General features: G+C 43.3%; 1 long non-coding RNA gene across 1 annotated transcript in view; it reads right to left on the reverse strand.

Moving 5' to 3' along the window:
- Positions 1 to 4,817: 4,817 nt before the first annotated feature.
- The window catches only part of LOC309339659, a 42,682-nt gene continuing 19,623 nt past the window's right edge, over positions 4,818 to 27,876 (reverse strand). The window contains exons 3-4 of the long non-coding RNA XR_014155511.1: positions 13,232 to 13,427; positions 4,818 to 4,987 (exon numbers count right to left, since the gene is read on the reverse strand). This is a non-coding gene — a long non-coding RNA (uncharacterized lncRNA). The remainder of the gene's footprint in view (positions 4,988 to 13,231; positions 13,428 to 27,876) is intronic.

A 27,876-nucleotide genomic window follows, 5' to 3' on the forward strand; every position in this document is an offset into this window, starting at 1 on the left:
TGAGTGAGAAGCCCTGATGGAACCTTGCAAAAGGCTGCCTCCTTTTTGTCTTCAGAACAGGGTGTCCCTTTATATTCTCTGTACAAGTCCATGGCATGTAGCTACGTAATGGATTCTCGCCTATCTCTCTCTTTTTATTTGCATGTGTTAGCCTTTTTTATTGCAAATAGGGTTCTAAATCTTACTTTCGAAAAGAAAATTGCACTGTATAGGAGTGTGTGTTCAAAGGAAGCTATCAATAATGTTAGTTATGAAAACCTGATCATAAGTGTTTTTAGTCCATTAGCCATTCCGGTTTATTTATGTCCCCTTTCCGGCAGAGTTTGGAGCCAGTAATTCAAGAGATGAAATTTGGAAGAGGCACACAGTGCACAAGGATATAAAACACTGACATATCCTTTATGCTAGAAGATCCTTTTTATTTTCTTTTAACTAAACTCTGCAGACACCTACTTTGGAAAGACCACGGGATATTAACCTTCATCTAATCTTTGTTTTTCCTGGCACTGTTAAAGCATAATACCTCTCAAGGATCAACTGGAAGAATTAAATCCAAACTAAAGTAATTTCCTGTGCAAAATTAAAGCAAAGAAGCAATATTAACCAAGGAAGCCTCTCTCCATTAGACCTGGTGGCCAGGACAGAATTGCTCCTTACTGCCCCTCTCTGGTGCTAGCAGAAAATACATTACAATGACATAGCAATACTGTATCCTTATTTGTATTTATTTAGTTTAAGGTAAAGGGACCCCTGACCATTAGGTCCAGTCGTGGCCGACTCTGGGGTTGCGGTGCTCATTTCGCTTTATTGGCCGAGGGAGCCAGCGTACAGCTTCCGGGTCATGTGGCCAGCATAACTAAGCCGCTTCTGGCAAACCAGAGCAGCACACGGAAACGCTGTTTACCTTCCCGCCGGAGCGGTACCTATTTATCTACTTGCACTTTGACATGCTTTCGAACTGCTAGGTTGGCAGGAGCAGGGACCGAGCAACAGGAGCTCACCCCGTCACGGGGATTCAAACTGCCAACCTTCTGATCGGTAAGTCCTAGGCTCACAGTGCCACCCACGTCCCTTATTTATTTAGTTAGTTACTTAATTATGCTGTTGGTGTTTTTACTGTTGCTATTGTAGCATTGTGTTTTTATGTTGTATACTGCTTCGCCATATTTGCAGTGCGTTTTACAAATAATTAAGTATTTATTTATTTAGTTACTTAATTATTTGTAAAATGCACTGCAAATACAACGAAGCAGTATACAACATAAAAACACAATGCTACAATAGCAACAGTAAAAACACCAACAGCATATCAACAAAAACCGGTTGGTTAAAAAACACACAAAAGAAATAAATCACATTCTAAATGTGAATTACAGTTTTTAATCATCATCTGAGAGAAAACTGAACTTCTGTTAGCAAGAAGTTCCACAAGGCAGGAACTCAGTAGCTCTGACGGATAAACTACATTCCTCTGTATGTATGAGTATGTGTATGTTTGTGTGCGCTTTCAATGTATGGTGTGTATGCAGTTAGAAGGGGGGACAAAATTCCAACACCCTAAACCAGGACCATGCAACAGAAGACAGGTTGGGTTGATTTCTCCCAACTCCACATTTTCCCAGGCTGTTGTTATGTTTTACGAAGGGTAGTAAACGAGAGGCTGACAGCAATTAACGAAGAAATGTTGCTGTGAATCAGATTTTCTTTGAAATGTTACCTTTATTCCCCAAATCAAGGATGGTTTTCTTTTTTTGCTGTTGTTGGCCTGAGGGCACTTTCAGGGTTGGTTTGTTTTTTGTTTTTTAATGCTTTAGTTAAATACTATACAATAACACAATTTGCCATTTACAGTGGTACCTCTGGTTACATACTTAATTCGTTCCGGAGGTCCGTTCTTAACCTGAAACTGTTCTTAACCTGAAGCACCACTTTAGCTAATGGGGCCTCCCGCTGCTGCCATGCCGCCACCACGCAATTTCTGTTCTCATCCTGAAGCAAAGTTCTTAACCTGAGGTACTATTTCTGGGTTAGCGGAGTCTGTAACCTGAAGCGTATGTAACCCAAGGTACCACTGTATTCCACTGGGCCATGTTGAAAGGCACAGTAACCTCTTGCAAGTAAGGGTCATACCAAGCGTCAGCTTTAAAGTTTGGTGGATGGGAGTGGAAAACTTGTTGGACGGAGCCTCTCTCAGCTCCTGTCTTGAACTTCTCTTCCCTGGTCTTGGACTCAGGAGTCTTGGCCCTTGGATTTTCAATCGGGGTCTTCTCCGCCAACCCTTTGCCTCGTGAGAGCTCTGGGTCTGGATTAGCTCCTTTCCTGCTGCTGAGTCTGTAACATTATTCTGCTTAATAAAGCTCACTTCCTTGTTCTTACAGTATTTCATATCAGTTATATACCACTTGATTGTAGGGGGTTGGGAACCTTAAAACAGTTTACAGTAGTACCTCGGGTTACATACGCTTCAGGTCACAGACGCTTCAGGTTACAGACTCCGCTAACCCAGAAACAGTACCTTGGGTTAAGAACTTTGCTTCAGGATGAGAACAGAAATTGTGCTCTGGAGGCACGGCAGCAGCAGAAGGCCCCATTAGCTAAAGTGGTGCTTCAGGTTAAGAACAGTTTCAGGTTAAGAACGGACCCCTGGAACGAATTAAGTTCTTAACCTGAGGTGCCACAGTACAAGTAAGAACGTCTGCTGACATGTTTTGGGATGGGAGTTAGCAGAAGCACCACCAAGATGGTGGAATGCATTCCCAAGTGGGACTCATTGTAACTCAGAATGCTGCAGCACGATTGCTGACAGGAAGGAAACCTTCATGTTACACCAGGCCAAATTAAAGGTTACTATTTGTATTAAAAGTGTTTAATTGCTTGAGACCAGTTTGCTGAAAGGATCACCTTACTTCATATATGCCCACTCAAGTGACTTCGATCTGTGGAGCTGCCATTTTAACATGTAATGTTTATTCCACACTTATAAAGAACCAATATTTTCACACCCATGCTCTGAAACTCCCTGCTCATTGACATCATGCAGATGACTTCACTGTACTGTTTACGGCGGCTGCTAAACACCATATTTAAAGGCAAGTCTACCCAGATATGTAATGCTAATATGTACTTTACTATGCATTTTTATTTTATTTTTTAAACTGCTGTTTGTATTTCTGTTTTGAAAAATCTTTTACGCTTACTTGTTTTCAACTTCTGACTTTTATCGATAATGTTAATGTATCTTTTACATAACCCACTTAGAAGTTTTTACAATTAAACAGGAAACAAATTCTGTTAAATAAAACACACAAATAAATCTTGATTTATCTTTTTTTCTTTTTAGGTGATGTATGTTGCATCTGGGTTCTATTAAGTCTGGTTTCAGGGTGTATTTAACTGCCGTTGTTTCTGTTGGTTTATTTATTTTTATTAAAAAAATCAGTCACTTCAATTTGTTTCTGACCTATGATATTCAGTTAACCTATCATGTTAAAACACGGTATTGTTGTTGTGAGCCACTGTGGGGGTCTGTTTGAGTCAAAACACAGAGAGATATAGCCTAAATGAATAGTAATAAAGACAGACAGACAGCGTTTCAGGGATGCTAGTGTTCTCATTGAGGAATCCTTAATAAGCTTCCCAAACTCCTCAGGCACTGCTGGAAAACAATCTGAAGACCCTTCATACACAAGGAGATCAGCTGCCCATTGGACCTGGGAGCACGTCTGATTAATACCTACTTAAAAACCCACATTTTAAATCTCCAGTTAAATCAATTGATTAATTACACCAATTAATCAGATAACGCTGCCAGCCACAATAAAAATTGTATTTGGGTGACATAAATGGCACAGCCAGCATTTTTGTGATGTGTCCAGCTCCGAGGCGGAAGTGCAGAGCATTTTTCTCTGCACGGGGATAACTTCCCCTATAACTTCCAAACTCGTTTCATTGATGCCACACTTCTGGACGCATAATTTAGACGAAAACGAACGCAAAGGCAAGATCCTTGAGTCACCTAGTCCTTCTCACCGGAATTGTTTCTAATTGAATGTTAAGATCAAAGTTTAAGTTTATAAGAGTGAAAAACAAGCACAGATAAATAGTTATTATCTGACATCCTTATGAAAATTCATGACCTGCAGCTTTATCGGGGACCTTTTAAGAATTCTAATTGTGAAGTATGCAGAACTGTTAAATGGCTAGTGCTCCAGTCTCTTGATAAGAAGCGAGTTAAATAATTGTCCTGTTTAACTTGTGCTTGTTAACCTTTAAGGTCAACTAGTTTGAACATACGTTTAATGAAATCCTGGAGCCAGAATTTATGATACTGCTGCTGAATGTTAAATTGGACAATTTACATAAGCAGGACATTAACCTTCTGAGTACTAAATAGCATTTTAGCACTTAGCCGCTGGGGACAATAAGGGACATGTTCTATATATTTGTGATTAGCTTGCCTGGAAACTCTCATGATGACCAATTGGCCTACCAAGTTTAGCAGCATAATTAAATGAATGGACTCAGCCTAAGTAAATTATCATTGCTGTGTACAGTATATCATTATAGTCCTAAGGAGGAGGGGGAGGGGGGAGAAAGGATATGAATAATTTAATATTACATTACTAATTTATCAATGCTAAGTGACTGTGAGGAGACTCTCTGTAATTCATTGGTTTAAATTTGATATTTGATTTACTGGTGGTGTGATTAAACTTGAGCCTACTTAATTTCTTTATCAGAAATTTATGGTAACTCAGAATTTATGATAGCGCTCCCAACTGCCCCCTCCCCTCACACACACACACACACATACACACCTTCCCATTCCGGCAACGGATGCATTTTTCGTTTTCTTCTTCTTTGTTAATAACAGCAAATGCAAAATATTACGCATAATCAAGCTTGTCATTAAGCCATTTTTCACAGCTCGCGGCAGCTACTTCCCCTTCCTGGCTGAATCTCTCGTAAGAGCCACCTTCAGCTTCACCTGCGGGGAAAGCGGGATACAAATTTAACATGTTAGCCACCTGATAATAATTAAATAAATGAAGTGCCAGCCTTGGAAATCCTCTGGACTCTAAGCTTTCCCTATACAAAAGTCATGTCTCCAGGGAAAATGTCCCAATCGGATCTAAAAGATAAAGCCAGCCTGATAACCTGCTCCCTCTCCCTGCCTCACACTTACCTATTCAGCTGCTCCTCAAAGAGAAAGCTCATTGTAGGTGCCAGGTTTGATGAGTAATCTAATTTGTCATTTTTCACAGCTGGCTGCATCTTGCTCCCCCTGGCTACACACGGCTTGAATCATAGAGGTGGAAGGGACCCCAAGAGCCATCCAGTCCAACCCCTGCATTGCAGGAATCTCACGTAAAGAATCCCTGGAAGATGGCCATCCAAGCTCTGTGGGAAAACCTCCAATGAGGGAGGTCATTCCAAGGGAGTCCATTCCACAGTCATACATCTCTTACTAGGGCCGTCTTTACCTGGGGGTGCAAGGGGTGCAGGGCACCCAGGCGCCAAATTCTGGGGGGCGCCAGGCACCCGCCGCTGAAGCCGCCTAAGCATATTGTATTGGGCTGCTATGTGGCAGCAGGGTCAGTGGTGCTTTTGACATGACTGCTCTTGTGCACAGGCTCTGGAACCTTCCCAAGAAGGTTGTGCACTCGCAAGGGCCCTCCCAGCTCCTCTAGAAATAAGGTTGCTCCCACAATGAAAGGCTACCCGAGATGGCTCTCCCATGCATGCGCACAATGCCCGCCCGTCTCATCTTTCAGACACCTCCCTACGACCGTAAGCGCAGGCGTGGAGTTTTTACACTGACTCCCAATGTGTTCTTTGTCTTCTTTAGAAAAGCTGGTTTAAAACACAAAACAAAAAAAAACCCCTCCTTTTGGAGCCGCACAGGCGTGAGCACTATTTATCAAATGATAATAGTGACATAAGCATAATAAAAGTTAATTTGGGGGCTAAACTAAATTTGGGGGCGCTGGGCAGATCTTTGCACCCTAAAGTTCTGCCCAGACGCTGAGGTCCAGCTCCGAGGGCTTTCTCATTGCGAGAAGCAAAGCTACAGGGAACCAGGTGGAGGGCCTTCTCGGTAGTGGTGCCCGCCCTGTGGAACACCCTCCCATCAGATTTCAAAGGGATAAACAACTACCTGACATTTAGAAGACATCTGAAGGCAGCCCTGTTCAGGGAAGTTTTTTATGTGTGACATTTTAATGTATTTTTAATCTTTGTTGGAAGCCGCCCAGAGTGGCTGGGGAAACCTAGCCAGATGGGCGGGGTACAAATAATAAATTATTATTATTACTACTACTACTACTACTACTACTATGGGACGCGGGTGGCACTGTGGGTAAAACCTCAGCGCCTAGGACTTGCCGATTGCATGGTCGGCGGTTCGAATCCCCGTGGCGGGGTGAGCTCCCGTCATTCGGTCCCAGCTCCTGCCCACCTAGCAGTTCGAAAGCACCCTTAAGTGCAAGTAGATAAATAGGTACCGCTTTATATAGCGGGAAGGTAAACGGCGTTTCCGTGTGCTGGTCTGGTGCCAGTTCACCAGAGCAGCTTCGTCACGCTGGCCACGTGACCCGGAAGTGTCTGCGGACAGCGCTGGCTCCCGGCCTCTAGAATGAGATGAGCGCACAACCCTAGAGTCTGTCAAGACTGGCCCGTACGGGCAGGGGTACCTTTACCTTTACCTTTACCTTACTACTACTACTATGACGGCCTTGGCTCTTAGCATTGGAAAGATATTCCTAATGCTGCAGACATGACTCCTTTGCACACCCAACTAATCACTGTGCTGTGTGGGAGAGGACATCCTACAGATACCATCATATCAAGAGGTCCAATCCACATTGGGGCTTTAGTGTGACAGCACCTGCCCCACACTGCCTGTCAGACAGGCACCTTCTTTATTGACTTTCCATTGCCTGCTAAAATATCACACTTGGTTTCTCTCCTGGATCTAAATTAATCTTATATATGTACTGCTGTTGTTTTTTATCTTTTATCTTTATAGTTGTTTTCTTAGATTGTTTCAATATGCAATACGTTGTTTTTTTTTACTTTCCTATTCAACATCAACCCCAGCTGCTTTTCACCATCTAGAGAGGAAAACCCCTATGTATTACCCCTCCCCACATGAAGAAAAGCAGCCCAGAAGGATTTTGAGTGGGGAAAGAGCCCAAAGGGGAAAGGGCTGAGCAGCCCTTCTCTATACAGTGTTCAGCTCAAAACCACCTTTCTTTCAAAAGGGGGGGGGGGGGAGAGAGAGAGAAGACTCAGGTAAATTTACTTGCAATTGCATGCTATGTATAGTTTGGCCCTCAGCCATTAAGGTGACTCAGGAGTCCAAGCGGAAGAACTGAGCAAGGCATGATGGATGGCAGTTCAAGAAACCATGCAGACTTCCCGGCTGTTGCTGCTGTTCCTTACATAGGCAGAGCAGGGCAGTTATTAGGCCCTGTGTTCAGGTTAAGCCTTTGTGGCTCTGATGAAAGGAGAGGCGATGGGAAGGCCATGACTTGCTCCCTAGAGTCTCCATTTACGGCGGACATGGCAGAGATGGGAAAGGAGCGCCGAGGCTCCATAGCCTAAATGCTCTTCCCAGTGCCTGCTGCTGTTCCTTAGTCATAGGGGAAGGGGGAAGCCAATGGGGTTGCAGGACCCCGATGAAACCGAATCTGTCACTGTCGAAGCACGAGAGCAGAAACCTCACGAGATGATTTATACGCTTCAGCCTGGATGTGATGGATCATGCAGATGCCGAGCCCAACTGCATTAGCCCAGCAGCCAGGGTGGGCGAGAACCAACCAGACACCAACAATGGCACTTGACAAGGAGCGGGGGTGGGGAGGAAGGAGATGTCAACATAAAAAATGGCAGTGTTGACATTTATAGTCTGAATCTGATGCAGTTTTGCAAAAGCTCCACAAATTGCTCCAGGATGGATGCATGATGTTAATAATGCTTCTCTCAAAAAAACGCCGCTCATTTATAGTGGGGTTTGAAGTTATGCAAAACGATCCTATTTCAGAATCAGAATACTACATGCATTGTTTATAAATGCATTGTCTCAGCGGCCATATCAATACTGGAGGAACAGCTTGTCTGTGATGTTCAAATAGCTCCCTCTCTGACTGCCTTCCTCTGGCTTCTGAACGCTTTGCAATTATCATTTCTGCGGGCTTTTAACTTGACACACTGGAATAGATGTTTTATGTCCTGGCCTTTGCTTGGTTGATTTTGCGCTTCTGATTTCATATTGTGATTTTAACTACTGCAAACCTCCTTAAGTAATGCATGCGTAAATATCAGAGTATACATTTTTATAAGAAAAAACAAACACACTCAATCAAGGCTGGATTAAAGGGGCAAGGGCTTTAGGCTGAAGCATTTTCTTTGGTCTCTCCCATCGCCAATCCAAACGCTATACATTGTTTTCATTAATTTTCCCGAGACAAATGCCACAATGTGCACCTGTGTGTTTATATAAGTACACACACACACATTTTCAACGTCACGACTTCTCCTCTCGCCTATCCTGCTCTGTCTTCTAGAATGTTCTTTGGTGGGTTCTCGGATTCCGACCATTTGGGAAGGAGGCCAACATTGATTTTTAGCATCTTTATGTCACAATTCTCTGCTACAAACGGTACTCAGAACTGTGTGCACATTTTAAAAACATATAGCAAAACAACCCAATAAAAACCAGCACAGCTAAAACAATTTGCAGTCAAAGTTAACAACACGACAGGACGACAGCAAAGGAAAAAGAATGTTCAGTGGGCACCTTCTTAGGCGGCATGGAAAAAAACCCCACAATGACCACTCCCAGACGGGTGGAGATTTTGCAGGCATATTCTGCTGTGTGTCATTGAGCTGTGCATTACCAGGGGGGAGGGGGCGGAAGGCTGGGTCCCCTCAAACTCTATGATTCTATGGTTGTTTCAATAATAGTGCATTAGTGCTGTATTCTATGGTTGTTTCAATAATAGTGCATTAGTGCTGTATTCATGCTGTATCCAAACATCGGTTACATTTAAAGTACTGTGATACCACTTCAAGCAGTCATGGCCTCCCCCAAAGAGTTCTGGGGACTGTATTCTGTTAAGAGTCCTGAGCATTTATCAGGAGACTCCCCTCACAGAACTACAAATCCCAGAGTTCCCTGGGAAGAGGAATTGATTGTCAAGCCGCTTTGGAATTATAGGTAACTCTGTGAGAGCAATTGGGAGGCAGACTCCCCAATAAGCCACCCATGGATTCTTCGGGATACAGTGATTTCTTAATTGACTTGGATAGGGAAAGGATGGTGAAGAAATAGCATAAATCCTCAGCGAGGACCCAGTGATGCCACTCATTTGCACAGGGGAAGGCATAGACCCATGTAAAAATGCAGTGTTTAATTCCTCCCCCAGTTGGAGTGCCTTGGGAAAAGAGGTCACTGTGATGAAAAGCCCGAACTGTTCCTCAAAACGAAAGATCTCCCACTTTTCCACCCCTCCCTTTTTGAGGGCAGGATGTTTTTTCAGTCTGCTTGGTCTCATATCTCAGGAGGTGGGGTGTCCATGCACTTTTTGGACAACCAAGCCATACAGCCTCCCAGAAGCTTAGGGAGTCCATGATCTGCATCAAGACACTTAGTTAACAGTGTGATTCAACTCAGAAATGTGAAAATCACCCCCAAATCAGCCCAGTTCACCTGGTATGGGTTTTTTAAAACCTTTTCATTTCACCAGCTGTTGGCATCTGTCTCAGGAGGCAATGAAAGAGCGTGCCTATACTATTTATATCCACCTGAACCATTTGTTAATTATTTGTTTCCTCAGGCTCCTGGATGAAGTGAATCAGCAACCTGACTGGCCTGCAGGAGCAGCCAATCAGGCTTCTGGAGGAGGTGAATCCGCAACCTGATTGGCCTATAGGAACAGCCCGGAATTAGCAAATCACGCGGGGCCCGTTGTGTAAATAATGTACATATAGCTAGACGTTTTGGGGAAAGTTTCGATCATTGCTACTAGAAAGAGCATAAAATTCACACTCAACTCCGAGTATCTTTCAGTAACATCAACTAAACCTGTGCAGTGTTGCAATGGAGATAACAAAGAACAAACAAGGGAAAGACAGGAGTGTCATGACTTCCATATTGCAAACATGCTTTGGGTGAATGGATCCTGTATCTGTTTGAGCAGTGGGTTCTGCATTAGTATAAAGGGTAATGCCCTTTTACTTTTACTTTTACTGTGACAGCTCCCCAGGTGAAGTGCAGCCACGTCTTCAACTAGCCATTCTAGGTGCTAATGCCTGTTTAAGAACAACAACAACCTTGGACCACATTCTAAATATTTTTCAGGGCTCAGTCCTGAGTAGCAATCCGGAGTGAGTCTTAGAAACTGGGAGCCTGAAACCAAGAGACAGGGCTGGAAAACAGGCCTGAGCTGCCCCATCCCTCCTAGGCGCTCTCTGGCAGGAGGGTGCTTGGGAGGGACGGGGCAGCTTGGGCACCCGGCAGGACCAGCGCTGCCTGAAAAAGCAGCAAGGAGCCAGCACATGCCAGCCACATCCCTGCTAGGCTCTGCAGTCACTCCAGCACACACCCTGCCCCCATGGTGTGCCATGCTCTAGGCGCCAGTGGGGCTTGCCATGCCGCTGATGAGACCCAGGTAGATCATGTTGCTCAAGCAAGACAGCTGGAAAAGGAAGTCGTCTTATACTTCTTCCTGCAACTTGGCTCCCAGTATGTTTCCAAGCACAATTCAAAGTGTTGGTGCTGCCCTTTAAAGTCCTAAACGGCCTCGGCCCAGTATACCCGAAGGACCGTCTCCACCCCCATCGTTCTTCCCGGACACTGAGGTCCAGTGCTGAGGGCCTTCTGGCGGTTCCCTCACTGTGAGAAATGAAGTTACAGAGAACCAGGCAGAGGGCCTTCTCGGTAGTAGCACTCTCCCATCAGATGTCAAGGAAATAAACAACTACCTGGCTTTTAGAAGACATCTGAAGGCAGCCCTCCATCAAAAAAGTAACGTTCAACAATCATTAGAGTAGTATAAAATAATAATATCAACATATAAAAGTTAAACAGAAATCCACTCAACAGTTACAGTTATGCTATAGTTGTGCAAATTGGTGGTGCTTTTTTCAACCCAAAGGGAGAAGGCAAGCGAATGGGGAGTACTATCAGGGGCAAGGAGAAGGTGGCCCAGTCAAACTGGGGTTGGAGGAGCTACTGAGGATACCATGTAACTGGGCCTCCAAAACAGGAGGTGTGCAACATTTTTGCTACTAGATTGTTCCCCTTCTGTTTTGAGACTGAAGCTGATGAGGGTCAGGCTGACATATTTTAACTACCAATTGATTTTAACTGGAATTCAGCGACCCAGCATTGGCTTAAAAGCAGTGTTTGAATCTCCCATTGTTGTAGGTACATTTTGCGACAGGGAATTTCATTAGCCGTGAGCAGCTTCTGAGCTCCGCGCCTAAGATTTCTGATTAAAACTGCATAGTGTAAGGAGAGGAGGACCTTTTTCTGCCTCCCCACTTCCAGCTACTCTCTGAAGACTGGAGAAGAAACTACCCAAAGAATATTAGGGGGGGGGGCAGAGGAAGGACTAGACTATGTGAAAAATGAAGATAATATTTTAGCTGCAGTTCATTCATTTTGAGCTTTGTATTCTTGTTATCAAAAAAGCGCACCTAGATATTCTTCTACTTAAAAAACAAAAGCAAGGAAAAACCCACCATCTTCTGAAGTGTCGGTAGCTTGCACCACCAGGAAGCGCTCCCTCATTCATTTTCTTGTAATTCAAAGTCTCACTCTCTGGAGCCACAGAAAAGCCATTTTCACCTCTGGCCCTGCCCCATGGAGGTTGCGCAGAAGGGAATGTGCACCTCCCAGCTGAAAAATGCCCACCACCCCCCGACCAAAGAGATGTCCACTGGCGGTTGCAAGTAGAGAGAATACATCTAGGTCAGCAAACTTTTTCAGCCATGGGCTGGTCCACTGTCCCTCAGACCTTGTGGGGGGCTGGAATATATATATTTTTTTGGGGGGGGTAATGAACAAATTCCTATGCCCCACAAATAACCTAGATATGCATTTTAAATAAAAGCACGCATTCTACTCATGTAAAAACACCAGGCAGGCCCCACAAATAACCCAGAGATACATTTTAAATAAAAGGGCACATTCTACTCATGTAAAAACACACTGATTCCCGGACCGTCCGCGGGCCAGATTTAGAAGGCAATTGGGCTGGATCTGACCCCTGGGCCTTAGTTTGCCTATCCATGATCTAGGTGGTCAGCTGGTCTGACATGTTTGAGTTTGAAAGCAACTCAGTGAAGGGAGCACATTTTTTCTTATAATGACACCTCAAAGGAATCAGGGCCAAGTATATTTTGTGCTAAAAGAAATCCAGAATACTGCAGCAACATCGTCCAAATTATTTGCTCGGAAAGACCAAATTCTCAGAACAGTACAAAACCAGAAATTCTGTTACTGTATTTTTTTTAAGAAAAACGAAAAACATGCATACACTTTAAAATGTCAAATATAGGAAGCACATCTGAAAGCACACGTGTCGTCCAATGAAAACACACTATCAATACTTCCAGTAATCAGTCACCGTTTCACAGAGTATAAAAGGTATAGATCTGAGGATTTATTACCATCTTCTCATTAGTCCCATTTCATCGTCAAGCAGAATTGAGATAAGCTATATGTGTGGCCTAGTCATAACCACTAAGGGAAAGGGTTGTGATTGTTTGCTCCTGTACCATTGGCTATATGGGACAAATTGTCCTGGATACTATTTCTAATTATAAGCTGTATATAAATTTATTGACACCAACTGGGAGCTTGCTTCCAATGCTAACTGCAGTATGTGTGGGGTGGGAGCAATTTCCTGCAAGATCATAGCTAGAGACAGAAGGCTTAAACCTCCCCTCCCTGTGCCCATGCTATTAGTGTTTAGATTGATGTTCTTATATATGTTTAAAACTGCTGTGTAAATGATGTTTTTATCAATCATACTCTCCTTTGCACTCATCTGTTTGTTGCACATATTCATGGCACTGTTTGCAAAATGTATGGTTTTGCATTGACGTTTGAAACGAAACTGGACTGGACGGAACCCCCAAGTCATACATCAGCCTTCTTTAGCTCAAGAAAGTGGTGTGTGTGTGTGAGAGAGAGAGTTTTAAGATACATTGCCTGTGTTACCTGGCTCTATTTTTCTCCTTTGTTGCTGATGTCACTGCAGTGCATCAGTGCTTTCAATCAGCTGTCACCAGGAGCACAAGGAGCAGGGGTCCTCAGAAACAATTTGAAAAGAGCTGTTCCATGTCAGACGTTCTCCTTTCCTTTCCCTTGCTCCGCCTTCCAGGTTATTCTTCACTTGAGACACTTCTTCGTACGTCTGGAAAACGTTCTCAATGAACAAACAAACAAACAAACAAACACCACAATTCGATACACCAAAACTTTGCACTTTTCCACAGAGGTGAAGAAATCCCCAAAGCAATGCATGGACAGAATGTGTTCAGCAGTTATCCCAGTATGATGAGCTATGAGAGGATATTAGTGTGTTGTGGGAAATTATGTTGAAAAATTAAGAGCATTGACGGCCCATCAAAGGCCCCCGTCTGGCCCAGCACCCTGGCAGAGTATTTAAAAGCAGATGCTCTTGCTTGGAGGGTGCCTCAGTGTGCTGCATTACACACAATGACCAGCCAAAGCAGGGCAGTGAGGCAGTAGCTCTCTCCCACGATTGCTCTCCAGGTACTGGTTTTCCAGTTCCTTACCACCAGCCCATGCAGGAATCACAACTCTCTGTGAGTCATTGCTCTGGCATTGCCCCTTTCTAATTGGCATCAGCTGGAGAAGAGCAGCTCTAAGGGAGATTGAATGGCTTAGCCAAGCCTGCCCAGTGTACAGAGATGAAGCAAAATTGCATGTCCTCAGAGGAGTTTGCCAGTTGCATCTCTGCATGATTTACTGCTCTGGCCTTGTCCCCTTCCAATCAGCTTTTGCTGTGGGCAGGTCATTCTGCAACACACTTCTGAATTGGTAATTCTGACTCACTCAGTCACTCCCAGTGCAGAGACACAGTAAAAGGGTTTGCCCTCAGCAGAGGTTGCCCATCTTCTCTCTGCCTGAGTTACTGCACTGAATTTGCCTTTTTCCAATCAGAAGGCACATGCAGAACTGTGACTCATGCAGGACCAAATGAGGTGTGTTGTGCAGAACCGCATTTGTCACTTAGAAAGAGGTGGTGGTGGAAATCTGACATTTCCTAGTGAAAGGAACATGACTGCAATACTTTTCAGGGACCCAGGAAAATTCAAAAGAATATTTAGCTCCACATTAACTTGTTTAGAATCAGCATGCCAGTTTTATTAGAGGACATTAAGTTTGTCTCCCACTTCCTCCCCCTTTCCCTTCATTTCGAAGAAATTATTCATTTGAGCAAAAGGTTATGTTTTCCTTCTGAATCTCTCTCTCCGCTGTGGTATATTGAAGTATTTTCCAATGACGCTCCTCAAGAATTATTTTAGATAAAAGCACCCATGTAGCAGATTGATGGAAGGTAATGTGTATTTTTTTATTTAAAAAATCTCTCTAATTTTCTTCTCTGTAAAACACCCTCGCACAATACAGGCTCCCCCTCCCAAAAGAAGAAAGAATCTCCCTCACACCCAGCCTGTCCCCACCCCCCACCCCGCTTTACCATGTAGTGTTTAAAATGCATAATCTCTTCTGTTGCTTTGGTAAGTCAATCACACTAACAGGTACAACGGCCTCAGGCTAAGTACAGCAAGTGACAAAAATGCTTTCAGGTTGTCATGTCTTAAAGCTGAAAGGTTGCCCCCCCCCCTTCAATCCCCACTGCTTATTCATCTTCATCGGCTTGAATAATGCTTTTCCCATGTTGTTACGTGTTGGTAAATTAAAGAAGCCTTCCAGACAGTTCTGTCAACAATTTACTGAAATGTACCTCATTAGTGAGGTTGAGCTGTCACATGAACATAATTTAATCCTACCAAATTATCACTCAAAAACACTAGAATATCCAGACCAAGGAGGCGAGGTTTCGGGGAATGTTGCCACATTTTCCCCGTGGATGAAGTTTCACATGTATTCCTCCCCATCCCCATTCCCCCCCCCCTTTGAAAAGGTTCTTGCAGTTTAGTTTACAATACAACACACACCAGCTCCATATTTCACAGTTTATCGGTGCAGATTTATGTGTTTTTATTCAGAAATATTCCCCACTGTAATCGATGGGGTTTACTCTCAGGTAAGTGTGCACATAGATATGCAACCTGATGGATGTTTTGGTTCTGTGCTCTCTGTGCTATTTTATCACACTGGTTTTGTATTCGATTTTAATGTGGGCTTGTCTCTCAAGCTACTTGTGAATTTTTATTGCAGTGTGGTTTTATTGTTGTTCATTTATTGTGGTGTTTTATTCTTATTTCTTATTTTGTATGATGCCTGGAGCATTTACTTTATGAGGTGTCTCATAAATAATAATAATAATTAATACATGGCTGGTTCACATACAACAGATTTTCTGCTTAGTTCTGGTGGTAGCGGGGAACAATGTGTAAAGATCTCACACATGTTTATTTTGCCTCATGTACGTGCTTTGGGAAATAGTGGCTTCTCAAAATATGCACAGTCTTTACACATGACCATCTGTATGGCCACACACATATTTTCCCCTACGTGTTGTCTGTTGTACTTTGTCTCCAAACAGGCACTAATAACTGGCTGATTAAGTAGGGGCTTTACAGAGCACTCAGGCAGGCCTCTAAATACAGGCCTGCAGCAGGGTTTGTCTTTGACTAGGGATGAGGAACTTGTGGCCCTCCAAATGTCACTGGACTCCAACTCCCATCAACCCCAGCCAGCATGGCCAATGGTCAAGGATGATGGGAGTTGTAGTTCAGCAACATCTGGGGCCGCCACAGGTTCCCTGCCCCTGTCTGGGGTTGTACTGAAGAGGACAGTGCTTGACGACAGCATATCCTCTATCCACTTATGCCTGCATAAGAACATCACATGTGTGAAGTGAGCCAAATAGCACCAAGGCTATGTGTGAAATATATGAACCACTGATGCCCACTTGGCACAGCTTGTCACCTAACAAACTAAACACAGTTCACCAAGCATTGCTGCGCATCCTACATTTATTTAATTATTTTCTCACAGAGGGGTGTACATGAGACTTCCCAGATGGTTCTCTATGCAGGCACTGACTGGATATAGGCCCACTTAGCTTCAGCAAGGTGGTAGCCCCATGTGCAATGCCCTGAAGGGTATGTAGCTATGGGCTGCCTCTGAAGACTTCTCAGAAACTTGAGAGAGAGAGAGAGAGAGAGAGAGAGAGAGAGAGAGAGAGAGAGAGAGAGAGAGACATAACACTCAAAACAGTAACACACATGTAGGTAATCTGCAGTCTGTGTGTGGCTCCCTTGGGTCTCTCCTGCAGGTTCTTGAATGTATTCGCACCACAGTAAATATGGCCGACATGGAAAACCAGGTGCAGGGTGAAGAATCGAGAAGAGCCTGGTAAACAATGCTCTTCCTGCTTTCTCCATCACCTCTGTGGAAATTTTCATTGTTGTGGATTGTCTGCTGCTTTGCATATCAGGAAGAGCAAATAATAAATGATTCCCTCTACTTTATGCCATATTTCAGCTGAGAGGCATTTGGCCTCTTTTGTGGAAATGGCCGCTCATCCCTTCTCAGGAGGGTGGTGGTTGTGGACCCTGACTCTGTCCATCCTCCCCAGCAGCTAGGACTCACATGTCTTGCTGGACTTCAAGAAATTCCCTGGCCGGCAGAATCAAGGAGTGGGGATTCATTGCCAAAATGTGGGCTTTAAATGGGCCAATCGGAAGCCCCAGATGGGCAGTACCTTGCTGGCTGGCTGGCTGGCTGGCTAAGCATTGTTGGAGCTCATTCTATCACACCTCATAGTACTCACTGCATAGGGGAAGGTGGTACTGCGACAGGTACAACACGGGAAGATGCCTTATATTAAGTCAGAGCTTTAGTCCATCTATCTCAGCATTGTCCATGCTGCCTGGCAGTGGCTCTTCAAGGTTTCAGAAAGGGGAGATTCCCACCCCTACCTGCAGATGCTGTGGACAGAATAATAATAATAATAATAATAATAATAATAATAATAAATTTTTATTTATACCCTGCCCTTCCCAGTTCAGGAAACCAGGCTCAGGGCGGCTAACAACAAATTTAAAACACTTAATTGATGCTACAAAAAACCCCCAGCATAAAATACAATATAAACTGTAAATAACAATAAAATCAAAAATCAAAAATCAATTTAGGGGGGAAATCCATCCAATAAACATTAGATGATCACCAGGGCTAGCTACCTAAATCAGTCCCACTTGGGCCAGCAAGGAGACCAGGGGAGAACCAGCTGTAGGATCCCAGAGTGGGCAATTTTCACAAAAAGGGGAGGGGGAGGGAAGGAAGGGGAACAAAAGATCAGGCCAGGTTCAAATTGAAAGCCAGGCAGAATAGTTCTGTCTTACAGGCCCTGCGGAAGGAAGTTAAATCCTGCAGGGCCCTGGTCTCATGGGACAGAGCATTCCACCAGGTCGGAGCCATCACTGAGAAGGCCCTGGCCCTGGTGGAGGATAGTCTAACTTCCTTAGGGCCCGGGACCTCTAAACTACGATTATTCATGGACCTTAAGGTCCTCTGCGGGGCATACCAGGAGAGGCAGTCCCGTAAGTACGAGGGCCCTAAGCCACAAAGGGCTTTAAAGGTCAAAACCAGCACCTTAAACCTGACCCGATACTCCACCAGGAGCCAGTGCAACTGGTAAAGATGTGGTCTTCTGAACGCAACACCGATTCTTCACCACTGAGGTGTGGCCTTCCCCACAAAGGGCTGATTTAAATAGGGACATAGGAAGCTGCCTTATACTATCAGTCCAGGGAGCTCAGTATTATCTGCAATGACTGGTGATGGCTGTCCCTGGTCTCAGGTAAGAGACATTTCCAGCCCTACTGTGAGCTGCCAGTGATGGAACGAGGGACCGTTTGCATCCAAAGGTCTACCATTAAGCTACAGCCCTTCTCCTAAGTCCTCAACTGCACAGAGTATCTCTGCATAACTTTAGTTGCTGTTAGCCCTGCTGGCATTTTTACAGTTTAGTTTTTTTTAAGGCATTGTAAGTTAGCAGTCTTCCAAGCCCTTTCAGACCTCCTTCCACCTCCTCACGTTGTACCTGCCAGGCTCCACAGGCTGCCCTCTAAATTGCAGAAGGGAGAACTGCTGGCTTTGCATAACATAAATTTACAAAGTTAACAGAAACATTGCATTTCCATAAAGATTGCACAAGGAAAGCCCAAGATGCTTCTCCTAACTGGATGTGAAAGAGCAAAGGTCTGTCTTTGTGTGACTCTCAGGCAATGAAATACATGCTACTTTAAAAAGGCAGCTGGAGCCTAGTACCACATACTTTCCAGGGGGAATGAACTTTCAAAGCTTTTATTCAGGAAAACTGAACTAGTGTGCTGTGTTTTTTAAACCACTGCTTGGAAAAATTCTGAGGTTTTTCTAGCAAGCTTATCAAGGGTTTCTCAACGGACTACATGTCCTAGGTAACAAAGGAAAGCTCTCTTTTTTACATGTCTTTATCAGGTTGTTTGCAACTAACCTTTACTTAGAGTAGACCCATTGCAATTAAAGGACCTGTTAGTCTACTCTGAGTAAATATTAGCTGAATACAACCTAATAAAGACAGACCAATTTAAAGGATGTTTCCTGTTTTTGTTACTAATTTTAACTGATTTATGCAGTGGATGATTATAACTTTTTTGGATACTGCTTTGGAACTTTGCAGTATATAATTATATATATATATATATATAAATAAAAATGAATAATATAAAGTGGTATATAAACACCTTAAATTATATATATAAATATCAGTCACAGACTGAAACCACACCACCTCTTTAGGTTGTAAACTAGTTTGTTTACTGTTCAACCAATATGGAAATTTCATATCACAGTTATTCTTCAAGGATTTTTTTCCTTGTGCAGATTTTGTTTGTTTTGTTAACTAAGGACCAAAAATGGTCAGCTACCTCATGATTCTTCATTGCTGGTAGAATGAGATGGTTTTACAGGCACACCAATAAACAGACCTTTCCACAATAAACTTGTGTGTGCATAGCATCCAGGACACAAATTTTGCCCACTTACTTTTAGTGCTGATCTGAACCATTTTTTTGCTTTTTTAAAAGAAAATCAAAAAGGTTCTGTGTACTTTTTCAATGACATTTAACAGTTCAACTTAAAAACACAGAAGATAGCATTATAAGTTTTGCCCAAAATGATTATGGCAGCCATTTGAATAAAACACAGATTTTGCAAGCTGTAAAGCATATCATTAGAACACATCCTGGCCTAAGGTTTGGTTCACAAACTACAGTACTCAAACCAAGTCATTAAATCTATCTAAAAGGGCCTCATTTGAGAAGCAATAAAATTTTTAATCATTTTATTATTAAAAGAGTGTTTAATATGTAGCTAATTAAATGCCAAAGGCAGGTTATCTGAGTTTAACCTTCAAAAAGAAAATGATGTATCAAAGTGTGCCTCTGGCATCATGGGATAGAAATGTCATCCTCATAATCAATGCGTGACAACTAGCTAGTGGCCTTTTCTGGAGGTATAGTTAAATTACCTGATTAAATTAATAGCCATTTAGATGTTTTAGGAACTGCACAGACCTACACTAAATGAAAATTAGGTCCATTACATTTTCTGAGTGGGCTAGATAGACCCTAAAATAAAACACGTATGCCATTGTCCACATTTCTGAGATTAAGCAATTAAAAGCCCTTTCTAAAAAGCGACTCATTTTCTGTAATGTGCAGACAACTAGATTTGTCCTAATGATCACAGATATGTTTCTGTCTCCTCAGCTTTCATTTTTATGCTGCTGGTGTGAAACTGCAACAGAGCTTGTGTTCGCTGGAAGGGTTAAGTTTCACACCAAGATTTCTATGGACCTCCTGTTCAAGCAGCAGCCTATAGGGACCAGGAGCTAAACACAGGAGCTAAACACAGAAGCATTGTGCTAAACACCACATTAATTGTGTGTGGGGGGGGGGGGAGACCCACCTTGTGGTAGTGTAAGTTAGGCATGGGCAAAAGGTAGACTAATCTACAGCTTGATTCATCAGATGGGTGGGGTATAAATAATAAATATTTATTTATTTATCATCCTCAACAGATTGGGAAAGGTTTCTGATTGCAAATAGTTTTAATCCAGAGCAATTTTGTGTGTGTGTGTGTTTTTTAAACCACTAAGCCTTGTGCTAATCACTTCTGCCTGAACCTCAGCGATCCTCACCTGTAAAATATGAGCATTAATTGGCCACTTCTCAGGAAATCTTTGTATAGCTCTACTGGCTAGATCTCAAATTTTGCACAGGGATCACTAATTTGAAGTAACTCAGATGCAGAATTGCATCTCAATGTATGCTTCATGGGGTCAGGGCCAGTGCTATCATTAGACCAACCAGGCAGATGCCTTGGGCACGGACCTCAGAGGGGAGCCGTGCTCATCTTTGAGGGGCATGGTTTCATACAGATTATGCCTGGATAGTGTTGTGCTGATAATGCCAAGGTTGCAGGTTCGAATCCTGAATGGAACAGCTGCATTGCAGGCAGTTGGACAAGATGATCCTTAGGGTCCTTTCCAGCTCTACAATTCTATGATTAGTTTTTGTTATATCCCATAAATTCCTGATAATATTTTATATTTTGAATAATTCTATCATTTCTACAAGTTTTTGAAAACCGAAGTTAGGCATTATTTTTTTAGGGGATGTGCACCTGTGCCTTACCTATGGCGCAAAATAGACTAGCACTGGGGTACAGAAGATGCTACAGCTAGCCTTTATATGGGAGAACTCAGCAACACACAGTACAGTGGTACCTCGGGTTACAGACGCTACAGGTTACAGACGCTTTAGGTTACAGACTCTGCTAACCCAAAAATAGTACCTCAGATAAAAAACTGATTCAGGATGCGAACAGAAATCACGTGGCGGCAGCACGGCGGCAGCAGGAGGCCCCATTAGCTAAAGTGGTACCTCAGGTTAAGAACAGTTTCAGGTTAAGAACGGGCCTCCGGAACGAATTAAGTTCTTAACCTGAGGTACCACAGTGGTACCTCAGGTTACAGACGCTTCAGGTTACAGATGCTTTAGGTTACAGACTCCACTAACCCTGAAATAGTACCTCAGGTTAAGAACAGTTTCAGGTTAAGAACGGGCCTCCGGAAGGAATTAAGTTCTTAACCCAAAATACCACTGTAATGCTGTTTTTTGAGGGGTAGCTCCAATGCCTCGCATAATATGCAGTGCTGCCTCTGTGAGATCTACTAGTCACCCACTGTACAGTGGTACCTCAGGTTACATATGCTTCAGGTTACATACGCTTCAGGTTACATACTCCGCTAACCCAGAAATAGTGTTTCAGGTTAAGAACTTTGCTTCAGGTTGAGAACAGAAATCGTGCTCTGGTGGCACAGCAGCAGCAGGAGGCCCCATTAGCTAAAGTGGTGCTTCAGGTTAAGAACAGTTTCAGGTTAAATACGGACCTCCAGAACGAATTAAGTACTTAACCCGAGGTACCACTGTAGTTCATTGGGAGCATCCAGGAGAAGGGGCTGTGCCACCACGAGGCCCCTTGAATTCCTTGGAACTTACACTGGATAGCTAAATTTAGGGAAACGTTAGGCATTAGGGAGCTACAGAAACCAATACATCTCATTGGAAGAAAGCTACCTCCTTGTTACAGTGTGCTTGTGGCTGTAGCAGAATGATTTACACCATGGCCTTGGGAGAGGAAGGAGTAAAAGACTGCAAGCCGTGAGGACTCGGGCACTACCCAGGTAGGGGAAAAGATAAAAGATAAATCCTCCTCAAATAATTTTTAGTAGCCCTTGGGATAAAAGTCATCCCTGACAATGATGATTTAACAGTATCTCGAGGTGGGAGGGAAGTGCCCTAAGACTCAGTGAAAGCTTTTCTCTCTCTTTTTACTTCCTTCAAGAACTCTCTGCCTCTCGCTCACTTTTACTTTTGACACTCAGACATTATCCTTATGTTTGGGGTCAAATAGGGAATTGGACGAGTGCAGGACTCCCGGAATATGTCCCTCCTGTGAAATAACCGTTCTCTGTACTGCCGTTCCTAGAAAGAGAAGCATTGGTGCACTGAAGGATATTTGAAATCACATAATAGCTGATATTCGGAGGGAGGGGAGGCAGGGGAAAGTCTTTCATCTCTCCAGATCTCAAAGCACTCCGCGGCTTTGGGCAGAGGAATCACGTCAGCCCCGCCAGAACAGCAGCATCTATTTATCAGAGCACAGCAAGGCGACACAGAACAATCTGTGACAACATCTGAAGAACGACAGTGTGAAGGCATGCAATTACCACAGCGGGCAGCGCATAAGGACACACCAACTCAAATCTGTCCTCCTTTTTGTGTGTGGATATTTCTTCCCATTAAGCAGGAGGCACTAGCCTTTAGGTCATAAACCATTAGCTTGTGGTGGTTTTGTTTTGCTTGGAAATAAAATGTGCAAATGACAAATCCTGACTGCTTTCTATGGGGAGATTTGCACAGGCGCAACCGTGGTGGTATCAGGCGGAGCTTATCCCCTTTCTAATCCCTGCAAGCAGAGGTTAGGCTGCTGGAAGTAAAGCCCTCAGCTTGGGGCTGGATAGTCATTCTAAGCCTCCAGAAAACAATAACACACACACCCCTTATACGAAGGAACAAACAAGCCTTATTAGCCAGCTGGGGAGAAAACTGTCAGACAGCGTTAATTGCACCAGCTGTACGAGAACATCACTCTGAAAATGTCCGCCAGTGATTTCCAAAATGCTTTTGGGGGGAAGGGGAAACATATAATTAAAGACGTCAGAATGAGGACATTGTTTTTTTCCTTTTACAGGCAGAGGTGGGGCCAGCCCTACCATGAGACAAAGTGAACGAGGCGCCTTAGGAGGCAGGGGAGCAGTAGGCAAGGTGCTGTAGGACTAAATTAGCGCCTCCCCAGTCTGCTGTTTTATTGTGAGTATATTCTGATAACAGTGCATTAGTGGTGGATAAGTTCTGCTTTTGTTTGTTCTGGGGTGGTTCCCCAAGGCAGAGGCGGATTTAGGGCAGTTCTGCCACCCTGGGTGCCAAGCCTAGGGGGCACTGCAGGGCATCACAATGATGACATGCTGAATTGGGTAGAATGGAAGGCCTTGCACAGGGTGCCACTGAAATTTGAAAGGCCAAAGTCCATCCCTGCCCTGGGCTAGACTACAACATTATTGCTGCCCAGAAGGGCTGCAGCACAACAAAAGCAGGGCAAAAATAAACCTGAATATCATACCCTCCAACATTTCTCTGATGAAAATAGGGACACCCCATTCCATAATGGTAATTTTACTATTTATACCCCACACATCTTACTGGGTTGCCCCAGCCACTCTGGGCATCTCCCAACATATATAAAAACATAATAAAACATTAGAAAAAGCTTCCCTATGCAGGATTGCCTTCAGATGCCTCGGGGGTCAGATAATTTCATACCATCCAGCATTTCTCCAATGAAAATTGGGGCATCCTAAGGAAAAGTGGGACATTCCAGGATCAAAGCAGAAACTGGGATGGCTTCTCTAAATCAGGGACGCTCCTGGAAAATAGGGACACTTGGAGGGTCTGGAATATTGGTGGTATAAAAAGTTACAGGAGTTCAGCAGGAGGTGACGGGACATGCACTGATTAGAAATGAAGCTATGTGAGGGCAGCAAATATCTTAAAGATGACACACACACCCCTTACCTACAGATCCTTTCAGGTAGGAATGTCAGCAGGGGGAGCCCTATTGGCAGTTCTGCCTCCCTCTGAAGTTCAGTGGGTGGCCCAGAAGAGGTCATTCTCTGTGGCAGCCCCTAAGCTGTGAAATTCTCTCCCTACAGAGGCGTGCTTGGCTTCTACGGCTTTCAGCGAATGCTGAAGACATGCCTCTTTAGGAGGCTCTTAGATACCTGAGGTGTGTGTTTTTAGGACCCACTCTATTTCTATGACTAATTTGTTTTAACTACTACTAGCCTTTATTGACGTAAGGATTTGTTTTAACTGTTTTATATTCTGAATTTTACATTGTTGTAACCAACCCTGGGACTTGCTAGAAAAGGGTGCGTGGTAAATTTAATACTAATAATTAAATATTCTGCAATTGCACTCAGAATTGCATTGTGAACACTGGAGATGTGATTTTCTAACAGCAATGACAAGTGGAGAGGACTATTGCACTTGTGTCTTGCTTGTGGACTTCCCATAGGCATCTGCATAACCACGGTGGAAAACAGGAAGGTAGAATTTTCTCTCAGCCCATAAGTTTTTATTGAAACTTTTTTCAGCGTACAATACAATAAAAAACAAAGTAATAATAATAAAAAAGAGTGAAGAAAATACAATGCCCTCTCTCCAAAATAGATATTTTATATTGTGATTTTATGTTGTGAACCACCCTGAGATCTATGGGTATAGGGTGGCATACAAATTTAATAAATAAATAAAAATTGATCTTAATCCTTGTCTCACACAGAAGGGGTGGATCCTCCCAGCTCTCACCCCAAGAGATCTTCCCTTCCCTGCCTCTCACACAGGGCCCTTCACTTTCATGTGTGCATAATCCCCTCAGTGACCCAGAGTAGAGAACTCACACCAAAAATCTCCAAAAAAGAAAAGAAAAGAAAGGAAAAAAGAAGAAAAAGCAGGGAGATAAAAGCAACAAAAGAATAAGGAAAGGAATGAAAGGGAAAGAGAGAGAAAATAAAAAGGGCTTTCAATTCTCTGTCTGCCAGTTATATGTAAAAGGATTATTCAAAGTATTCACTCCAAGATGGTGGACTAGATGGGCCTATGATCTGATCCAAGAGGGCTCTTCTTACAGGTGGGGAACCTGTGGCCCTCCACGTGTTCCCAGACTACAACTCCAAGCATCCTTGACATAACCTTGCAGATGTGGAGAGTTTCTTATCCCATGCTACAAAAGGGGGTCAGAAGCATTCAGAGCAGCTGAATAACTGTAAACTTAAAATAAGAAAAAGAATAATAGGGAAATAAGTGTGCAACCCTGTTATAAAAGAGCTGGTTCCCCCTCCCCACAAGCCAGGATTTTAAAGAAGAGGGATCATTTGTGAAAAAGGCACAACTCATTCATAGGCATAATCAATATGACAATGAACACTGACCAAAACAATACAAAACGCTTATCAAATAGAGCTGCACAACAGTCTTGCCAAAGGCTCTTCATTATCCACCAGTGGCCTCTTAAGAACAGAAATCTATTGCTTTAAAGAAGCCACTTGAAGGAAAAAAAGGCTAGGCTTTGCAAAGCAGCTGAGGATAAAATAGGATGTTTTCTCTTCCTATATAGAGCTCCCATTAAAAGAACAAAATGACTCAAAGAATCTTTGAAAACCATCTCAGATATCACACACATCCCCTCACCAGATATCAAGAGAAGACTGTTTTCCAAATGCATGAAGGAATTTTGTACTTTAAAAATGTTTCCTAGAAGGTCATTTTCTTTCCTTCAAGGAAGTTCCACGGATTTTGGTGTGGGTGGGTGTGGAATTGCCGCATCATTAAAACAACTGAAACCTGGAAAACATCCCTGTTAGCAGGCACATTTTGGGCCATCTCTTACCCCTTCCTTTTTCTTATATAGAGGAAAATCCTGGTGTGGGTTGGAGCCCCTTGCGCTTGCTACTTCTGACAGAAAATGTGGCCAATCAAGGACATATAGGACCACCTATCATTTGGCTCACAGCTCTTGTACTCCACCCCTCTGCTGTCCCACAGCAATCCTGGGTGGAACCATTGCTATGCATTGCTTCCTTAACCATCTGTTGCAGATTGTCATTTTCTTTGACACACACTCCGAGCATTACATCTCAGAATGTAACAAAGAGACTGAATGTTGGGAACTGACCATTATATGTAGAGATAATGTACTTCTATTTGAGTTTTCTGTTTACTTGGCCGGATACAGTCATCCTAAAACGCAATTCTTGCTGCGACTTATTCTAACTGCATGAGCATAACCTTCATATTTTACACTCCTGGCTTGGAGATACAAATATGCATGGCTTACCCTCCTACCTGAGAAGCATGTTTATCATTTTTATTATTGAACCTTCCGCCTTGCAGTGTTGATGCAAATGCCTCTAATACTGTTAGGAAAACTGTGTGTTTTAGCGTCTGTGCAATATCATCCGTCCTCCAAGGCTGAGCCTGGAGCTACAGTGTTTAAGAATTTATATGGCTGTCCTTCTCCTCTCTCTCGCTGTGGCAAAAGCAATAATGAAATGCATAAGCTACACCCTTAGAAAATATAACCGGGCTATTTGTGATTTTGATTCACTGTTTAGTCCCCATCAAATAAATTGTTTTACAGGTGTTCATCTTTAATATTTATTTGTTAATGGCTAAGCCCTAGACAGATTTCCTCCTCACAGTGTAAGTATTTGAACTTGGAAGAGAAAACGAGTCCTCAAACAACTTGATTTCTTTCAGGGATTCCTCCCCCACTCCCCCCCAGTATGGGGGCTTCACTGTGTAGTGACTACTCATAATATTTTCTGTTATCATCTTGTCAGGGTTCAATTCATTATTCCATTCATTATTCAATTTGTTGGGCTATGAACATCTGAATAATTGAAAACGGCAGAAGTATTATAAATTATCATGTCTCTATGAAAAACCCCTTTTAGAGATTTTATGACAGGACTTTAAAGCACACACGCACACTCCACCGGAATTGGCCTACAAGCACTCATCTTGGAAGGACAGTTTCACATGTGTGTGTGTCTGAGAGAGAGAGAGAGCGCGCGCGCGCATTGGGAGGAGAGATTAAAAAATATTTTCTGCATATGCATAAACACACACAGCCCCTCAAGTGCACTAAACCTCATACTCATTATGTGCACATTACATCATTTTAATTACTGTTGCATTCACAGCAGTGAACATTGTAGTCCAAGGCGGTAACATAAATAACCGATCCATAGTGATTATTAATGAAAGCAGCTTTCCTCTGGTTAATGTTGGCATGTCAGCATACAATCCTAACACTACAGTGCCCTATATTATCTCAGACAAGAATGCAAAGCAAAACAGTACCTTTAAATTGGGGTGGCTAAACCATTTTTGGGCTGCGTTGACCCAGCTTGCTTTGGGCTGCATGTCAAAGTGAGTGGTGTGAGATGAGGTGTGGCCCAAAGTGGTCACAGTGAGTGTGGTGAGCACCTTTTAAAGCCTCAAAGCTGTGCAGAAGACAACATTGCCAGAAGAAGGCAGACCTGGTCCCCCAATATGTTTCCAGCTGTATTTCATAAAGCTGCAGTGAGAGCATTTGTACCGGATGTTAAATCTGCCAAATTCCACCTGCCTCAGAAGTAAATGGAAACCTGAATATTCATTCAAGGAAGCTGTTGTAAATCAAAAGCTCCTGTCAGATTTATCCTGGCCACCATTTGTTTCCAGAAGTGTAGCAGTTAAAGGTGCAACAAAAGGATCGACTTCTGTTCCCCCAATAATAAATATTTATGTGGAATGGCGATTCAAACAAATATTGTATTACTTAAGACACTGTGCTGCTTTTCAAACCCAAAGTCCTCCCAAAGCAGTTGTCCCGTTTCAGTCTATGAGTAGTCAGATATCTGGGCAACCTAGAACTGCACGACCCAGGGACTGAACCTGCATGCAAAGGAGGAACATAGGAACACTGAA

The sequence above is a fragment of the Podarcis erhardii genome (assembly GCF_964252035.2).
Source record: "Podarcis erhardii genome assembly, chromosome: 3".
In the NCBI taxonomy this organism is placed as follows: Eukaryota; Metazoa; Chordata; class Lepidosauria; order Squamata; family Lacertidae; genus Podarcis; species Podarcis erhardii.